General features: G+C 40.5%; 1 protein-coding gene and 1 pseudogene across 3 annotated transcripts in view; both read right to left on the bottom strand.

Moving 5' to 3' along the window:
- LOC107995622 (mediator of RNA polymerase II transcription subunit 12) overlaps positions 1 to 17,525 on the bottom strand; it is a 464,763-nt gene that overhangs the window by 290,005 nt on the left and 157,233 nt on the right. The window lies entirely within an intron of this gene.
- LOC133665946 (uncharacterized) lies at positions 13,559 to 15,595 on the bottom strand (annotated as a pseudogene).

The raw sequence follows: 17,525 nt of genomic DNA, 5'->3' as shown, positions 1-17,525 counted from the left end.
CCCGGTCGCCGCAACTGCGTGTTTCACGTTTCAGACCGGTAATCAGACGGTGGATGCATAATGTTATTTAAATCATTTCGTATCCTTACCGAAGGTATTTGAATAAACGTTATATTTAAATAATACGTTCAATCAATTCGTATTCTCGACAGAGATCCAAAGTGCAGGATTCCTGGGAATAATAACAGGAATCGTTGGAATATCGAATAATAAATTTTTGATCGACAATTTAAATATTCAATGAGATAAAATCGAGCGGCAAGGTTATCATAGAATATTCCACTTATATAGAATAATAAAATAATAAACTAATTTACGAACGAATGTTTTTAATCTTCAATTTATCGATTGGAAGGAAAAATAATTTAATTTTCGTTTTATCTATCATTTCTAAAATGTAGATAAATGTAATTTTATTTTCGAAACAGGACAAATTTATATTTTACGCGATATTAAAGGCAATAAGTATGCCGATGGGGAAAATGATAAAATGAAGTACATATTCTAAAATTGTTTCCGGAACACAATTTCCTTAGCAATATCCTCTGGTATTACAACATACAACGCTCCCCCTCTCCTCCTCAAGTTTCATTTTGCCACTATAAATTGAACGTTATATCCTACGTACGATGTCAAACATGGTGTTCGCGCGGAAATAAAACCGAGAAACCGAAAGAAGAAACTTTTTATTCTGCCGAATAATTAAACAAAGTTCCACCACGTGGCTCTCCACTCTGCTAACTGCCCACATATGAATGAACTTTAAAATAATTTGAAATTTGAAAAAAAAAACTGGTCCCGCGTAAAATGCCCCTCTCCCTCGGTTCTCCTGTGAAACGAGCTGCGTTAAACACGATAACGTTGCGAAATATTACGGCGTCCAGTCCAACTCTAGTAAATTTCTTTCTTGTAGAAAAATACCGATTGCTTATCGCGCAACAAAATTATATAAAGGTATATCCGGTTTCTTAAGCAACGACGAAACGCTTGAACCGTTGTTGCCCTTTTTCTTTTTATTTACCGTCAAAGTAAAGTAGAGAAAAGTAAATAATCCTTGATACTTGAAACTCGAAGTCGGGAAATTCATCAGGATAATGTAAAATAATCACGAAATCGAAAGAAATGTAAAAGTAGAAGGAAGAAGAGGAGATCAAAAGGAGCACGTGGGGAAGAAGCAAAGAAAGGGAAGGAGGAAAAATCTCCGGACAAAATTTAATATTCGCTCAACATGAATTGTAACGAGCCGATTTCCGATCCACGAGTAGCCGCGCGAAACCTGTTCCTGATTATCATTCAAAGTCGCGCAAGTATCGTTTCTCGGGATATCGATAACTTGGGAACGTATGTGCGCAATCAAGCGCGCGTAATGAATAAAATTTTCACGGTGATCGACCTGGTGGCTGGGACGAAATGAATGGGACCCGTTAAAGCGGGCCAGATTTTCTGTAGCCAGTAGTCTGGCCAAGCTGAGAGCCATTTTTACGACGAACGAAATTGCCAACGGGAGAACGTTCACCCTGGTTCGCGTAATCATTTACGCGAACCAGGAATTAAATTCCACGGGAGGGAAAGAACGATCTCGGCAGTTTGGGGAAATCTGGGCGAATTGGAACGAAAATCGATGCTTCTCTCTTTTTGGGAATAAATTTCACGCGAGATGAAAAGAATAAAATGTTTAATATAAAAATATCTTTTCGATATATTTTCGTGTCAACGTCCGATAATGGAAGATAACAGCGAAATCACACGACGATCCACACGCCCACCAATTTTCGATTTTCGCACAATTACGATTCATCAGAGTGCAGAGTGCAAAATTGTTGAGAGCCGTTGTTGCTCTAAATACTTTCGGAATTATGCCTGGTGCTCGTGCGGCTCATTTTGTTGGAAGAAGGCCAGCGGTATTCTGTTAACGCAATTTAAAATTGAAATTGTATCCAGCTCTATTGTGATGTCATCTCGTTTCCGCGCGCGGGCCGGGAGGAATTGTTTCTTACGTGAAATTATTCAGGGTTAATAACAATGATCAATGTCGCTTACAATGAACAATTTAAATATCAGGCTGCCTCGAGTTGTATAGAATATTATAGAAATTGTTGCTCTATGAATATTCCTTCCTTGTTTTCAAATGAGATTTCCATGTACCATCTACGTGGCTTATTATTAAGAACGATAAAAATTGCTCGAAAATCTCGAGGAGCTCATCGAAAATAATTATAATACAGTCTCTTCCTTTTTTTCGACACGAAACTCGCTATCTATTTCATTTCTCGAATAATATCTCAATTATATTTATAGCACAGAAATAGCTGATTATCGAACAAAACACCAGTATCCAATATCGAATGAAGTTCAATCAATCGAAGCAGCGTCGTTTTACAAACTCGCTTGGCCGAATAATAGAATTAAAAGCGTCGGATAACCGGCTACGCAAAATCCACCCTGTTTCACCTCGAACGCCTAGATGAGCGCGACTGTTTTTTTCACCCGGCCTCGAGAACACGTCCGCGATTAAGAAACCAATTTACCGCCGATTCGCTGAAATTTTCACCGGTTTTTATACCGGTTGGACAGCAAGCGTGGCATCGAGAAAGGAAAAAGGAAGGTGGTATCGTAGATCCACGATTTCCTCGCGAGTATACTCTCTGTTGGCTCTGAGTTGGGAGGTGAAATTTGCATTGCAAAGTGAAATTAGGTTTGGCAAAAAGTGGCCGGCCCAGTATGTAAGGAATTTGCAATGTTAACGAGGCCGATCGTCACGATCCTCCAACGAAAATCCACCCTCGTTTGCACGTTAATTGGAAGCCGCGGCTTAACTCCACAAATTTCTTCTCTTCGCCGATTTTTCTTACGCGTGTTCTTGCATTGCGTTTACGTTTCGGACGGTTTTTGAGGTGGAAGAAGGAGGGGGAGGAGGAAGATCGGAGATGGCGTGGATCAAAGAGAATTTTGAACGTCTTGAATTTTCGTTTGTCTTCGTTGTTGAAATTAAATAGTTAATGCTCGTATTCGTGATAATTTTTTTTCTTAATTCTTTTTTGTTTACTCGAGGAAATTTGAATATATATATGTATGTATTTTAATGCTTGACAAAAAAGATTTATGGGTGTGTAAAATATGCCAGACTTCGGCGAAACATTTTAAACACAAACTGGCTGGATTCATGTTCCCATAAATTGCTCGTGAAATCTAATATTATCCAAACCGTGATAAAAAAAAAAAGAAGGGTACGTGTACTTGAGTTATAAAGCTACAAGAAATAAGAAATTTCAGAAATATCCGATAAATCTTTGTTACTAATTATCGTTTTGTTTCAACAAAATCAAAAATTTATTTAATATAATAATTTTCATTAATTTAATATTTTAATATAATACGACATTTTCTGGATAACTATTGATTGAATATTTTATTTATAATTTATTTTTCGAATCAACACTCAAATTTTTATCATTATCTTTTATTATACAATAAAACTTGAATACTTTATAGCTTGTATTTAAAAAAAGAACTTTAAAATGATATTTCAGAAGAGAAATACATATATATATATATTCACAATGTTTCGTATAAAACATAAAAAGAATTATTCTTGATTCTGATTAAAATGTATTCCTAGAAATTTTTACTTATGTAAAAAGATGTAAATTAAATATTGCATCGATCTCGCGACATAAAACACTCCTAGAAATATATATTCGCGAGAAGAAATATAGCTAATTCGTTGAATACGTAACGGGACGCGAATTCCTGGCATTCGCCCACTTTCTTAAAATAGCCTAGCCGTGATGGATCGAGAAAATCTTGTACGTTTAAGCGTATTTTCGTCGGTCAAGCAAATTTCCCTCGATCGATAGACAGTCGAGCGGTGATCCCTTTCAACGACGAAATAAAGTACGAAAACGTGGCTCTGGACAGGCCACGAAGGAACTCTTAAAAAGAACTCGATATATATTTAGGTTAGCGGAGCTCGAGGACAAAAGGAATCGTTTTTTTATTAATTTCGACGTATTGCTTTGAAGTGTCGTCGTTTTGCAAAAAGTAACAGTAAGAAAAGAGGAGAGGAACAACGAAATGTAAATGGAAGCATCGAACGAATTTATCCTCTGGACCTTTTGCCTCGATGAAGATCGGTGAGCATAATGAACATGCAAGTTAAAAATTTCATTTTTTCCGATCCTGCGCGTGATCTCGATTGAAAAAGAAGGAACAATTCGAAGTGAAACGTAGAAAACGAAGAATTCCTGGATCCGCGTGCGAGGTACAATTCGAATTTCCCGCGTCCATTCCTCGACACGACAGAAGGGCGCAATAAATGAAATGATAGACAATTGGCAATCGTACATTTGTGGAGTTAATTGTTTGTGGAGGAAGTAGAGGAAGGGTGGGTCGTTTTATTGAAATATATCGACGATAATAAAAACGATTGTTGCTCGTTTTTTGAAAAGTGTGACACGGGTTTCGATCGAAACGAGTCTCGAATCTTAATAAGAAAATTAATCTAACTCACCAGGACGACACCAAGTGGAAATATAGGAAATGTAGGGACAAAATTGGAAAGTTAAAATTCAATTATATCGGAGGGGAAAGCGAAGGTGTTCATAAAGCTGTTGGAGACTATGGATAGGGGCCGTGTTAAAGTTTATGGCATTATGTCGTCCTGTAACGTCGCGGTTATTTACCTGCAGCATTGCGGAATACCAAATTATCTCGTTACGCTCGTTGCTTATCGCGTTAATCAGAAATTTCGCATGGCTCGGTTTTCGGTTTAAATAATTCATAATGCACAGCTTAAAATCGTTAATGCGATCGAGTTATGGCTACTCGGGATGCTGGCCGAATATCTCGATATTTTATTACATTATTACGGAGCTCTAATCCAAGTTTGAACCAACCTGATGATGAATACCTATTCTCACCTGAATCACAAACATAATTATCTAGTTAAAACAGTATTTCCCCGTATATATTACCATATTACCATAAACTCAGAAAGCTAATCTACCCAGAGATTACTAAGATAATAAAATTGCAATTAAATCGTAGCCATCGCGAGATCTTTAAGGTTTAAAAACCATAAAAGATCAAATAAGGTATATAAATGTAAAATCTTGCGGCGTATTTATAAATATCGACGAATAGAAAAATGTTAGTTTGGAGGAACACCGATCGAACCAAAATCGAAAGAATTTTCAGGGAGAGAAAAGGAGGAGAAGAAAGGGATCGTTCGAAAATTGCACGGAAGACGAACGAGGCGTCGCGTCGCGTCACGGCCAAGCGGAAGCGCGAGAAATGAGTCAGCCAACAAATTGATATCGTTGGCCGATAATCAAGTGGCACTGTCGCACTCGAATAATGGCATTCGCCGAGTGCGGCGACTGCGAAACGTGTCAAGTAATTGGTGTCAAGAACGAGAGAGGCGGGAACGGTCGGAGGAGAAACGCGTTTAAGCAATCGTCTTACGGGATGTAATGCATTTCAGCCAGTTAAGATAATCGCGGAACACCGGTTAAGAAAAGGATCTCCGTGGCGTATACGCCCAGAGACCTATTGCGAATAAAGATATTCTACTCCCTTCGGGGATTACGTGGAACGACGTTGACGATCCACAGAGGAAAAAAAGATTATATAGGCAATAACGCGGATGGAACTCTGAATAACTGCGTAATTACGCTTGCCTCCTTCGATATTTACATGTAATGAGAGAGAGAGAGAGGGAGAGGGAGAGGGAGGTACGGTGTTACCACACGAGTGTACACGCTGGCCTATGGGCTGTAAATCGGTTGCAAATAAACCATGGTGGAATTTCGTGACGCGAGATAGGGTGACGCGTTATCTCGAACCGGCGATTCCACTTACAGAGAGAGAGAGAGAGAGAGAAAGTGAGAGAGTGAGAGAAACGAAAGCCTCCCCGGTATCGATCGACACGGGTTCGAAACGACACTCGTTGCTAAACGGAATACAATTGGACTCGTTCCGGGTTCCCTGCTTTCGAGTCCAAATAATTGGTCGACGACTCGAGGATGCGAAAGATAACGAAGAGACAGGTGGTCGGGAGAGGTGTTAATTGAGAGATCATTTTGGGAAGATTGTGCGAAGTTGTGTAACAGCGGCGTTGATTAAAGCGCGGAAATAAACGCAAGGAAGGCTGAAAATGTTTAGAAATTTAGTTAGGTAACGCGGTCTCTGTTGCGCGTGCTTTATAAATTGGCGATAATTCACAAAGAAAAGTGAAAAACTTTAGAACTGAAAGCGATATCGTAAAATTTTATCGAAATAAAAATACGTGTACGTGAATTATTAATTATCAATGGGATTGGAATTTTGCATGGTAAAAATTCGTGATAAAATCAGCCAGGGAATGTCGTGTTTTAAGGCAAAGCGGTACTTCCAGTTCTTCCACTCTGAAAAATTAACAGAACGGTCCTCGATGTTTCGTTCCAATCTTGAACCCTTTACAGCCATAAAATTTCGGATCGATACTTTCATAACGCGAACGAATCCCCACGGAGGAAGCGCCAGTCCAAACAGTGGGGCCAGACCCCCGAAAAAAATACTCAGCCCCTTTCGGTCGAATCATACACGCGTTCACCCATAAACGTGCGCACAGGGCACAAGGGATGAACCGTGCACCCTCGACTCGTCGTCGAGGATCGTGAGATACAAAACGAGTGCAAACGAAATCCCCTTTACACAAGATTACGCAGAAGAGAACAATCGACGATGTAACGGAGAAAGCGATATCCCCCTTCCCCTCCCCTCAATTGCGACGAATTCTGCCGCAAATTGGTTTATCGTGTTCGTAGGTGACGCGATCGAATGGAAACAAAATGTCTGATGCTGTTTGATGGAAAACCAGACGGGTCGTCGAGTAGCCCCGTCCAATCGATCAATCATTTGCAAACCAGACGATCGGCGAAATTTCTTGTTTGAAATCCTGAAATCCGTCCTTCCCCCCAAAAGAAGAACGTTAACACACTCTATAAACACATCCTTGCTATTCTACCACTCTTATAATCCCAGATATTCTATGTATATATACAGAGTCTGTGTAATTTGAAAAAAAAGTTCCTAATAAATCTAAATGATATATATATATACAAAATCCTATCACTCTTGGGATCAAAAGATTGAAGAATCGTTACATATTATCTCAATGGAAGTATCTTCGTCATCCACCCCCCTCTAACATTCGTCTTTATATTTCTGATCCCCGTAAAAGCGAAACGGGGGAAGAAAAATGACGGAACACGGCCAAGCATAGAAGAATAGAAGAAACTGGTGGTTCGTCCGCGGCCAAATACGGCGCGCGTTCCAAGCCCCGCTTTGACGAGGCCAGTTTCCGCTCCTCTCCAGGATCCTCCTTTTTGTCGTCGTCCTGCCGTCTATATTTATAGTTACGAGCGCGCGAACGAATCTCGTCGGGTGGTCGAAACACTGGCGGGGTTGTATTTACGTCCCTGTCCAACTGCATAATGCATGCGGATCGGCGGATGCGCCGCTCCATTTTGATCTGACGGAGCCTGGGGTGGGGCGGAGAAGGGGCACGGTTCATCCCTTGGAGGGCAAGGGTTTCGTACGCGGCAGCTGGTGGCTATAAAAGGACTAAGGGCTTCGCTTGGTCGGCTGGCCGTCGAGAGGAAACGACGTTCTCTCGGTTAAAAATCGTGTGTCCAGGCAAGCCTCGTACGGGACCTCTACTGGGAGTGAAAGCTGAGCGGATCGAAATCAATCTTTCAAGTGGAGATTGAAAACGTTGCCTTTTATATTGATTGGAAAGATGTAATTGATTGGTAATAGATTATAACCGTGAAATGATCTTCGATCGATTGGATACTCTTTGAAAGTGAAAGTTGTGCAGTTGTATCTTTTTCTCAACGGATCCTTGTACCGTTCCTTGCAGCGTAATGATTCCTCGAGCTCTCGGTGATTTCAATTAGGGAACAACGTATATTTTCTTTTTATGGATTGACGTAAATTAACGAGTTCTAGCGATAATAGTTCTCTTTTTCTTTTCTTTTTTCTTTTTCTTTTTTTCTTATTTATCAGCAGAGATGTGGTAATGGTAAAGTCATCGATGTTAAGCAATATTCTAGAAAGCTCGAGGAGTCGGAGAAACAACAGCGGTGCGACAGCTTGATCAAAGGAGACAACGGGGACGAAATCCAACTTGATTTGTAATATTTTTTTTAATAGAAGTTGTTTCTTTTTTCAAGTGTGAAATAGGATAGAAGCTGAGGTAGATGACAGACATTTTGCGGAGGATATCCTGATATCCTGATCGAACGAAATGAATCGTGATGTCTGCCATTACGCGCTTGTTACACCGGAACTGTCGTGCACCGACGGTTGTCGTATGCGAGCAAATTAACGAACTCACTTTCTCCATCTCTTTCGTCGAGAAGACGAGTCGTCGTGCTCGTTGAAGCTAAGTTGACGGTGCAACGATTAACTTGTCGTCTGGTCGTTCGAGAGGTCGAGTTTATTGGCTCGCTTGCCGTGCTTTTCTTGTTAACGAGTTGCTCCAGCCTCTCTCCAATTCCATCGGCAACCGATTTCCACGATTTTTGTTGGTTTTAATGAATCCAGAAGGAGAGAATTCGACTCGTTGTTTTTCTTTCGTTTCGTCCAATTTCGCCTCACGGGAAGACGATTCTTCGCGAAATTGGAAATTTCATGATCCCGAAGTTCATATATATGGATTTGATGAAATGCAAGCGGCGTTTTCGAGCGCAATTCCAACGCGAAATAATTCATTCTGGCTGACACTAATAGAAGCCAAAGTATGAAATTACTTGCTTATTATCTCCTCCGGGAAGATAATAAAATTGAAGGTGCAAGAACTAATTTGTACGTGTTGTGCAGTTGGTTTAACCTTGATGGCAATTTAACGCTGCTGCTACTGTTTAGCCCGCACCTTCATCCAACAACCATTAAATCCATTTTCCATTAAATCCACCGTTCCGTTCCTTAAAGCGTTCTTAACATCGCATCCTTTAAAATAATTAATCGCTTAAATAATTCACCTCTTCCCGAACGGAATAATAATACTCAGTTTAATGATAATTAAGCCGAGGCACCAGTCTCGGAAAGGTGTTAACGAAAACAATTTATTTATAAATTCTCTCCAACGCTTCTTTCAACGCTTCCCTCCCAACTCGGATTAATTTCATGCGGGCCGGCAACCGCTGAAATTGCATAAAAATTCAAGGAGGATCGAGACGCGCCAAGCGTTATCTGCACGGAACTGGGGCAACGAAATTATCATATCTCGAGGAAAGGGGAGCACCCGATTTCCTTCACCGCCGGAAGTACGTACACACGGGGTGCGCGCTTGAAATCGTCGACTCCAGGTGTACGCGCCAACAACTATTACGAGGGAAGCAGAATTTTAATTGCACGCTGTTTAAATTCCCACGTCGAACATTGTTTAAAGCATCTTCCTCCCCTAGTAGAGGAAAAACTCTTTCCCAACGAAATCTTCGACGTTTTTAAACGAAGAAACTTAATTGCGCTCGAATTTTCACCGTCCTTTTCCGCCTATTATCGATTTAATCTGGCGTTATATTAAATTAAACGCGCGCGTCCTCGAGGAAAATTCGCGGAAAGGAGGGAGGGAGGGTTGAAAAGCGGCGTATTAAACGGTATTAATTACGATTTGCATTGTAGTCGGTGTGTTGCGGTGAACGCAGAAACCGGTTGACCGATATTTCGGATTTATCGGCAGGATTTCGTTGTGGGGGGAGATAAATCGAGCTTCTTTATTGCGCGTGAAAGCCAGATGACGATTGATGAGAGCGATAGCCGGGGTGATTTAGAGATACGGGCGAAGAGGATATTTGCGAGATGGGAATGAATTATACCGATGCAAATCGATCGTAAAATCGCTTTTCTCGCGATGCTCGAAATCTGATTGATTTCAAAATCGTTATCAACGATAATTTCAATCGCAGGAGAAATCATGATTCCGTTTGGATCCGCTGTGCGTGTCGCAAAATTGTGACGCGCTCGCGAAACAATTGAATCGTCCACGCGTTAGCGAGCAGATAGAACGAGCCAAGAGCAATTAGCATACGTCGAATCGAATCGCGGGAAAATGGAAGGTTGGATTTCTTTGATATTGCCTCGAGCCAGCTCATTATATTTGTCTTCGCTAACGAGATTGCCTCGTTGCCTTCTTTTCGAGAACCGTTGGTCCGGAATAGCCGAAAAATAAATGGAGAAAGGAAAGGGGGAGAAAGAACAAGGAAGAAAAATAGAATAGAAGAGAGAGAGAGAGGAAAGAGTTTTCAATGATTCAATGGAGCAAGCGGCAAATACTTTTAATTACTGCCGGTTGTCGAGGGTCTTCCTAATTGCATCTCAGAATCCTCGAGCATCCTTTCACGTCCGGCCGGTGAATAATTGAAAAGAATAACTGTTCGTTATCAGGAACGGAGAAAGCAAGTGGTCTGTGGTCAGAGATCGAATAATGTGCGTGTGAGCGAAACGATCCTCGCAGAATACGGCCACTATGAGAACTGTTATCCGAGCTTTCTCTTGCCAAGCTTCTGATCGAAAGAGATTATCCTTACTCCGAGATCTAGCACAACGTAGAGAATATTTCTTCTTAAATTCTTACATATTCATATGCCATTTAATCGAAATATGGAAAAATATTATCTTCCTTTAAACGGTGATAAATTTTACATCGTTGCGATTTTGTGAAAATTTATCATAACATTTATGGATAGATATTCGCGATTGATCAAAGATGGATACGCAGTACGTGGATTTGCAATACGCTCGATCCCATCTCAACCAGTTGTGCATCATTTCACGAGCGGGTCTCGAAACGAGTCCAAGGTTTAGAAAGTGCAACGGGTCAGGTTTCGGTTTTTTCTACTTTCCGTGAACCAGTGACTGTCTCTGGTTGAGCCTACTCTCGCGTGCGATCGCTATCGTGTTTATTAACTCGCTTGACGCCTGAATATCACAGTTATCCACATCGTCGGATTTCATAGAATTAGCCTCGTCGAGATGCGTGGCGACCGAACGGTGATGATACTCGTGATTCCGAGATTGGAAACGCGTTTCTGCAGATTATTCCGACCGAGAAAGACATGCAAATTAGACAACAAGGCAATGATGAAACTTTTATCCGATTTATCCTCAATAATAATTCAATAATTAACTTTCTATTTATTTACTTAAAACTAAAAACCGAGAAAAGTTAAGAATTTCCCCTCTTAATTAAAACGTTCCACTATTCCTTCAAAATTACTCATCATCGATCGGCTATCTCGTCAGATTAAGCAATCCTTGCTCTTCCAATTATTCATCCTTGGAATAAAAATAGTCCAGTCAGACGGTTCAAGAATAAAAAGTTTACACGAGTGGAAATGGTTACAAAAGAAAAAAGGAGAGAAAAGAAGAAGAAACGAAGATTCAGAGTGCAAACAGGCAATAACGAGTCGAGCCACGGTCGAGGAATTAGGCAGAATAAGCAGAGATCTAAAAGTCTGGATCTAAAATGGAAAAAAAATGCGAAAAGCTAGTGAGGAAGAGTGGGTGGGTACAGATATAGGTAGGGCGAGAATGACGGCAGCACGTGCCCCGGCCGATCGGTTGAAATCGGTTCGACGATTCCGGACAGGAAACGGGCCCGGCTTCACGGTCGATGGTCAGATCGTATCGATGAAAATTGCAATGGCCCAGCCGCCGGTGAAACGTTCCAATTTCGCGAGAGAACAACGAGCGCACACAACGACACGATCCCAAGTCGGGCCAATCGAAACACGTTTCCCGCCTATTCCGCCCGGTCGAATATGGCGATTGATACAGGTAAATGGGGGTGTGCATGGGGGCTGTGAATCCAGTGGCGGTTATAAACTTCGATGGTAAACTGACCCCCGTGGCCTTTAATTATCGCCCGCTACGATCGCGCCAATCGCGAGCTTATTAGTTAGCTGCGATAAAAATCGAACTTGGAAACTTCGATGATAACAGGGAGGCTGGAATTGATGGAATTGTATTTTGAACGAGTCGATTTTAAAAATTATTATATTTTCTGTGCATATGCATATATAAAATAGATTTATAATTCCTTGAAATAAATTCCACGTGACGCGTGCAAAAAGGAATTCTTTCACTATGTTTTTTCCCCCAACAAGAAAAACCGATAGAGAGGCAGAGAGCGGAAAGGGCGTGAATCGTTGTATTATATAAAATACGAGACAAAGAAGCAAAGTAATAGAGTAATAGAAAATTGTATTATGCTTCGAGAGAGAAAAGTTTGAAAGGATGCATTAACGAAGAAAGATTTGCATAAGAAAATCTTTTTGCTGAAACTTCTTTCGCTTAAGAAGCAGCGAGTGACAAATATCGTATATCGATAACATCTATTCGAAACTCTTCCATTCACGCAAGCGAATCCAATGGCGTTCCTATTTTCAACGAAACGTAAAAATGCATATCCTTTCAGAACGATTCGTTGAAATCCATTTTCTTGCTTGAAGAAAAACTTAGTAACTTTAACGAGGTATCGACATTAATAAAGCGGGTCTATTTAAAAAAAGGAGGGACGATGATTCGAGAGTAAAGTATCGAAAGTAATCCCTTGAAGCCACGTCTAATTGCGAGGCATCTATTTCATGGATTGAAACGTTGAAAATTCCTTGGTGACCCGTATTTCTTTAATTCCAATATCTCGAGGCCATTTTCATACGATATATTGGGCGAGGCGAATGTTATGAAAAATTGGCCACACGTAACATACCTTCCAATTTCGTCCAATGTGACTTTATCCCAGATTCAATATCATGTAAATGCGAAAAAGATTAGAAACTCGGTAGTTTCAAACCGATCCTTTATAAGAGGATAACCAGCAATTAAATGAGAGCACGCTCGACTGCGTTCACGATTGATAAAAGTTTCTTTCTTTCGATAAACTTTTCGATATGGAATTCGATATTCGAGATTTGATATTCAAGATTGGTCAATTTTTTTCCATTCCTGTTCTTTTTTGAAAGAAAAATCGAGATGACTTTTAAGGAGCGAATTTAATATTTTAATCTGCTCAATCAAAAGGGAATTAAATTCTATCATTGAAAAGAAAGGAGTAAAAGTTTCTCTTTAACGAACATTGCTCTTTATTTAGAACATTTCATTTCATTAATCAATAGTCGAACTTCAACAGGATACATCAGCGACAGTTTCCTGTGACACACCTGCGCCGTCCTCGATTGAAATTGTTCGAGCTTAAATCCGTGCAAAAACGATTACTAAATCGAAGGATGACAAACAAATGTATCTCTTTCGTTGTATATTTAGTTCAATTTGTACGATTGTTTCACGAAGAGATTATTTATGATCATCGAATTTTGTAAATAAATAACCTCCTAATTTTCTAATAATAATAAATTCCAGTAGTAAAAATTCAACGTTTATCTTGTTCCAAGCTCAAACTCTTCTTCTCCAAAGTGAATAGAACCAATCGAAATTTCAATCAATCTCGCTCAATAGACTAAACGATTTACAGAAAGAACGAAACGATCGAAACGAATCGTCGCGACAAACGATTCGTCAAACATTATCGAACGGTCAAATACGATGGGACGTTAATTAAATATCCCGCTCTCCAAGTCCCCTCATTTCCTCGTCTTTTTTAAACTTCTAATTTTGGCGATTGTTGTTGCAACCAAACACCGCTGGAGCGCAGTGTCGAGTCGGTTTGTGCGTTCACGGAAATTAAATCGTGCCTGTTGAAATTAAACCCATGTTGTAATGGCCCATGTCGGCTTTGAAGAGAACATCGCTTATCGCGTGTTGAACCGCGCTTCGAGTATGAGCCGAGTTTCAACTTGTTCAGCCATTCCGTGGCTGTAACATTCGTCTTCGTTAGGTGTTTCCACTGCCCTCGAAATCGTTTCTGCCCATCCGTTCTCTCGGTTTCAGTTTGCACACTTTGAAGGATTCGTGGCTTGCTCGTATCGTATTTGAATTATCGCACATTTATTTAAAATTTCTTTCTAAATTCGTGCTTCTAAAATACTTCGGATGATTGGTCAAGAGAGATCGAAATAATTGAATAAAGTGGATAATTTGAAAAACAATTGAGTTTAATATTTGATTTGATCTTTATTCATTTAAAATTTGAACTGCGTTTCCTTTTTTCTTTCATATATCACAGAGGAATTTTTGGAACGAAAAGTTAAGGAACGAATCGTAAAGGAACTACGCGATGCTTGTCAGGATCTAGAATCTTAAAAAGAAACCTATCCTCTATTCCAGTGGAACACGGCCAAATCAAACCATTTTCAAAGGATTAAATATCCTCCCTCGGCCATTTCACTAATCTTCCTCATCTCTAATCTTCCTCTCTCCCTTCTAAAGAAAGAAAACGTCCATTTCCCTCTCTAACGCAGCCACCGGCTTTTTAATAATCACCGACAACTGTTGCCAACTATCGTTCCTTTTGTTCCTCCAATGATACTCTGCGCGTTCCACAGAATCTCCTCGCTCTTATACAGCCCCACCAAATCCATATCTTCCATCTATAGATCGCATACAAATTCCGCCAAATAACGAACAATCGCTTGCAGTAATTGCATGCATAACGATTGATGCAATTTCTTGTATCCCCCTCTCTCTCTCACACACATCGATGCCTCATCAAACTTGTCTCTTAAGATCTCTACGTTCATTTTCATCATCGATCAACTTTGCCCTCGTCTCTTGAAGAACATCTATCACGGATAACCGACCCGATTAACGATCATTTAAATCGATAATACGAAAGATTCCCCGTGAAAATGGAAGAGAGAGAAAGAGAGAGGAAAGAACACGCGAATCTCTGTGTTCCGTTCTGCCACGATGGTGGAGGTAGACTGGCTCCTTCCAGCCCGGTGTTCCCGTGGCACGCACACATACACGCGGAACATGCTCGAAGCACTTGAAAGGGTCGGTTTAATGGGCGCCGTGAAGAGACCTGGCGCGCGTACACCGGCTCCAAGCACGAGGAGGAATACGACAGCAGCGTTCCACATCCCGGATTTCGTCCAAAATGGCCGCTTCTCCGCGCGAGTGCCGGTGTGTGTATACTCGAGCGAGTACACTCCTCGCGACCTGTTCTACGTGTGGGAACGCGTATCCCGTACGTGTGCGTACGCTCGAAGCGTTAAGCCGCGTTTCCATCGTACGCTGGATCTGAGGATGATCGAAAGGGAATCGTTTCTTTTTTTTTTTATATCGAAACGAGTGGAAGAAACGAAAGGGAAGTAGATCTTGAGATGTACCTGAATGATTAAGGTTTTATTCTTTTTTCGAGAAAATGTGTAGGAGATATGAGTAACCTTTAGTACTTGTATCTCGAGTTCAAGTTTACACCGAGATTGTAAGATTCACTTGCGAAGGAAGAGGAAGAAGAGAATGGAAGAGTTTAATTTTATTAGCTAGGTTGGAATTGCGAAATTTGTTTCAAGAATGGAAAGAGAATTGTTTGAGACCGGTCAATGCTGGAATTATTTTAAGCACGATTTGCATATAATCTGTTCGATGATTCATTTGGAATGCAGAGACGATGCGGATTGGATTTTTAGTGTTGTTCGACTTATTGTTCGCGGTAAATGCGGTGCACGTTCGGCAAAGCGGTTCTTCTGTTGTGATTATTGCGGTTCAGTCTTCATGGAATCAAAAGTTGCATTGTAACGACATACTATATGTTACGGTGTTACTAGATCCCTTTATGACTAATAGAATAATCCGGCCGTCTTTGCAACACGATGATTCGAGTTAACAAGCTCGGAGCGGCGAGTTACACGCTCGTAATCTCGAATGAAACGAAACGTTGTTGCGCTCGATTGGCGAGGGAAAAAACGAATAACGATATAAAGCGGATAAAAATTGCAAATGAATTACATTTAAGGGGAAGATTTTTTCACGAGGCAGAATAAATAATATGCTGCAGCGTTTCACATTCGATCCTCGTCTAAAAATTCCTCCAGGCTCGTTCGTGCGAAAGGTAGATTTTCTTTTTATGCGGTTTTATCCGGGATTGTATTCCGTAAAGCGATACGAATCGATTGCAGCAATGACATTCGTTCCGATCTCGAGAGGAAAACCGAGATATCGGTAACCTCGAGGAGGTTAAAATTTTCCAAGGTAGGGGGAAAATTATCGACTCCGTGTAATACCAACTCTTATCCTCTACGTGATTCGATTTACTCGCGCGATTGAGCTTACGATTACCGGTAATAGAGAGACCGTAGTGGTTATACAATCGAGCGTTACAAGTATCTCCGATCTTTGGCTCAACTTGATTCGCGATCAAATTCTGATGAAAATTCGAAAATAAAAGTGTAATTGAAAAATTGTCATAAATGTTGTAATATTATTGTCAAATAAAAGTATTTAGGACAGCACATTTTGTTCACGGAATTAAGCTTACGATTCAAATTAATCTTCGAATCGAATCTTCAATCAGATGTTTATCTGCTAGCCAGTTGATGAGAAAGATTTAACTCCAAAAAATCCAAAGCTCATTGATTAATTTATTCCGCGACATGCGATATTCAGAATGAATAAAATTCCATAACAATCCTGATCCGTAATCCTGCGTAATCTAGAAATATTATTTATTTTATCTGGAAATATCTCAAATCAATGGATAAATGTAAACGTTTAAAACAAATATAGTATTCAAAGGGAGATCGTTTAATCCTTGCAACCAATCTTCGAAACCAATCATACTACAATTACTTATTTCATTCCATAATTTCACGCTCCTCTCGAAATCGTACAACGTTTGTCTCGAAACGCTTCTTCGTATCGTTCGTGTTTATCGATTTCAAGATAAAACCCACTTTGCCGTCTCAAAGTGTTTACTATTATCTTGTTTACGCGCAAGATTGCCGAGATGTGCCAATTGGTATTTATCTATCGTATCGATTCGCGCGAACGATTGCGCTTAAAACGTTGCGACGGAAAACGAAGCCGACGCGTACGGAAACGGTAAACTCGATGGGACACGAAGCCTGCCAGCAATCTCGGTCTTCGGTCTTTCGAGCGAATGAGACTGCATCGCAAGCGCCGATCGCTAATTCCAATTCGAATCACGCCCCTCGCTCCGTGCGTCTACGCACCAAGATTAAGTTGTGCGCCGGCAACCGATCGAATCGAAACACGCCGTCCACGACGAAGTTGGAAAGAAGTTTTATTGCGCGAGCCGAGCGTCCCGCTTGTCATATCTCGCTTGGAATAATTGCATAATTTCAACGGGTCGATGATTTGAAAAGAGCGCGGAAATGAACGTTATGTTTATGAACGCAGTGATGGAATATTTATATAAGTTTGATGGAATATTTTTAAATGTGAAATAAAATACGAACAGAATTTTGGAAGCAGTTGAAAATTAGATCGGATCGGGCAATGTTTCTGATCGAGAATTTGAAAAATAAAATTTAAACGTGGGATTTGAGAATTGAAGGATTCAAATTAGTATTCTGTTTTATCGCGCGGAAAAGCTTTAAGCTTCTCTTGGAAAACTA

Source organism: Apis cerana, linkage group LG4 (genome assembly GCF_029169275.1).
Source record: "Apis cerana isolate GH-2021 linkage group LG4, AcerK_1.0, whole genome shotgun sequence".
Lineage (NCBI taxonomy): Eukaryota > Metazoa > Arthropoda > Insecta > Hymenoptera > Apidae > Apis > Apis cerana.
Note: the sequence above shows the minus strand (reverse complement) of the source record. Positions and strands in the feature narration are given on the sequence as shown.